This window comes from Phalaenopsis equestris, unplaced genomic scaffold (genome assembly GCF_001263595.1).
Source record: "Phalaenopsis equestris unplaced genomic scaffold, ASM126359v1 Scaffold223122, whole genome shotgun sequence".
NCBI lineage: Eukaryota > Viridiplantae > Streptophyta > Magnoliopsida > Asparagales > Orchidaceae > Phalaenopsis > Phalaenopsis equestris.
In genome coordinates this window covers 1-3,118 of record NW_018241256.1, presented here as the reverse complement: position 1 = coordinate 3,118, position 3,118 = coordinate 1, and the positions used below count along the sequence as shown (strand labels likewise).

Sequence of the window (3,118 nt, the reverse complement as noted above, 5' to 3'; positions counted from 1 at the left end):
AAACGACTTTTTGTTTGTGAACAGCTCGTGTTCGGTTCGCTAAACAAACGAACTGAACACAAACACACTTTTTGAGCTTGAAATATAAACGAGTCGAACACGAGCTAAGCCTGAGCTCGCTTGGTGTTTGGCTCGTTTACACCCATAGTTTTCAACGACGCATGGCTATCTCCAAATTCAACAAAATCTCTCTTCTGTTAAAATATCGCATTATACTAAGGGGCTTGAACCTCAAATTATTTTCGTTTCCCACAGCACAGTGGTTCCAATAAGGATCATATTATTCACCTTCACATAAATGAGATAAATGACAGAAGCAATAGTGTCGAAGATTTGACTAGCGGGCCTCCCAAAGAAATTACTGTAGCTTGACTCAAATTTGCCTTTCCCAAACTAGATCGAGTCACTTATCAAGGAAATTTTTTTAGTGTGACAGAGTGATGACCACTTCAACTCTCATCAGATAATTATCTAACTCAAAGAACAGTCCCTATAAGCTACTAGAGTCTCTGACACTGACCAAATTAAATAGAGTAGAATATGGATGGAAATCACATTGACAATCAGAATCCACTAGGCATTGAAGCATGTGTTGCCACTACCGACATCAATAGCAAGGCACTATTTCGATGCCAGAGTTGCCTATATCATGGAGCAAGTGGCAATAGACTTGTTCGGCACTCTAGTACAATGATCAAAACTTACCTGATAGTAATGGTCCAATTACAACCTCAATTTAACTGACAATTTGACAACTACCCTGCTAATACTTTTGCAGTTATTGCCTTTCAGTTAGATTAGTGTCAGCACGGACATGTTGGTCTTGGGCAAAACATTTAAGGCAACCTTCTCAAATCAATTTCTCAATGTCTTCCTTTAGTTAGTTGCATGACTCAATGATATGCCCACCTCTCCGATGAAAGTGGTTGTATTGACCCAAGCTACCAGAGTTTGGCTATAGTGGTTATAGCTAATTAAAAGTCTCCTCATCCTAAATGTAGAATAGAATGTTGGTGTGGGATGTAAGATGCCCTTCTTCTTTTTTTTTTCTTTTTTTTTTTTTTTTGTTTCTTCCTTCTTTGGAACAATATGATTGTTCATGATGTTTCCTTAGTTCATCCTAGCTATTATGATTTGTATTTTAATAATATCTATAACAGTTTGATGAAGTAAAAGTAGTAGTTTTAACAAGATATAATGCAATGTGACAGTAAGGAAATATAACATGTTTGTGAGAAATGAAGTTACAGACCTGAAATATGGCCCTTTTTTCTTCTTGAATTTTGCTTCTTTTTAGTAAATTTTTGCAGTCCTAACCTTCAGTCTTCTTCAACTTGCAGAACTCTTTTTCTTTCCAGAATAGAGATGCCAGACAGACCTTCAAGAGAAAGAGAGATGGAGTTAGGATTTTCAATGCAAAATTTAATAACAGATTATGGAATGGAGGATATTTTCAGACGGGTATTTTTGTAATTAAATATTCTCTCTCACTAATTCCTTCCTTACATATTTTGAATCTTTTACTTCATCAAAACAGGTAAAAACCGTTGATGATCTCGTGACAACTCTAGTAACCTCAAAAGCTTTCAAATATTTTAATTACAAAAAAAAATTCTATCTTGAGCTCATATATCTTATATTAAGATTAAAGAGTTCATTAAATTGCAAAAAAAAATTCAGGAAGACAAGGAGGAGGTCAAGGCTCTTACTAAGAACAACATACAAAAAAGACGATCATTCGAGCATTTTAATCATGCGTATCGATGGCCCAACAAATCATACATTTGGACTGCTTCCAGATTTTAAGCAAAGAATGGATAAAGACATAGATGAAGTGGGAATTATGGCTCGTGCAATCAAAATGAAATTAGAAGAATTTGATTTAGATGTAAATCTTAGTATTAGTTCATTTTGGTTTTGATTAGTGCGGTTGTTCTATTTTATTTTTACCATATTTATTTTGCTTTTCAGAACTTGGAAAACAGAAAGAATTTGACAAATCAAGAACAGCCATGGCTCTGCAAGTTTTGGTTCAATCAAGAAGAGATTGAGGGACAAAGTGAATGATTTTCAGTTATTTAAGTAAATTTGCTTTTCAGGTAAACATTGGTCACACTGGCGTATGTGATCTAAGATCTAAGATGGTTAGGAAGAAAAGTATCAAGTAGATGATGGTAGCAAGAATAAGTATTGAAGTCAAGTTTCAATAGGTTATAATATAAAAAGAAATAACATATCTAATTTTTATTGAATGTAAATATACATTTTTTACTCATTCGAATAACAATAACAACTAAAAAGAGGAAAAAAAAGGTTACATGTTAATAGAAAAACACACAATAAAAACGAGAAAATTTTATCTCAAGCTCTCAACACCTTTCTTTCATAAATATTAGGAACTATTCTAGCACTTTATATGCATATGTGAATAAGTTTCTTGTGTACCGCATATAACAGGGCTTCGCTCTTGGTTATATGTGATGAACTGTGGGATCTGCATTATTATATGTCGGGTTGTGCCATCAGAAATGATTGTTAAGCAAAAATCATCGTCAACATTAGCGGGCTTTCGTTCTTCAAGCAGAAATTTCAGTCATTTTCGGATTCCAGTCAGCTGCAGTGCCGAAGAGAATCTAGTTTCTCTTTAAGTAATGTGTACGCTTCTACAGTAAGTTCGTATAGTGCAGGGAGATTAGACCTCTCATCCCAGTAAGTGCAATGATGAAACATGTTTTCTCCTGCACTGCAACTATCAACTTCAACACTTTTATGGCTTCTTCAATCTCAGTTCCCAGCACATCAACATCTTCCAAGGGGGAGATTTGGCCGGTATTCACAGTCGCGATCGTTTGGAGTTTTGGTTGTTTTCTACTCTCCTCTAACTTGATTTGTAACCTATCTTTGTAGATCTCTTCCTGTTTATCATTAAGAATTTTAATGCTTTCTGCAATCTCATAAAGACGTGGAACGCTTGCCAAGCAAGAGGATAAGAGGGAGAAGCCCAAACATACCGTTAATTTTTCGGATGTGGGTGGTCGGCCGGCTGGCGAAAGAACGGGCCTTCGACTATGCAGCGATGGATAATGTGGTCAGCATCAAAAGTGACGTCTTCGAGCTC

The 3,118-nt window shown here is 35.7% G+C and overlaps 1 long non-coding RNA gene across 1 annotated transcript; it reads right to left on the bottom strand.

Moving 5' to 3' along the window:
- Positions 1-681: 681 nt before the first annotated feature.
- Positions 682-3,105, bottom strand: LOC110037659. Its single transcript, XR_002295353.1, has 3 exons — positions 3,012-3,105; positions 2,446-2,915; positions 682-1,378 (listed from the first exon to the last, which is right to left on the bottom strand). It is a non-coding gene; the product is annotated as an uncharacterized LOC110037659 (long non-coding RNA).
- Positions 3,106-3,118: the final 13 nt, after the last annotated feature.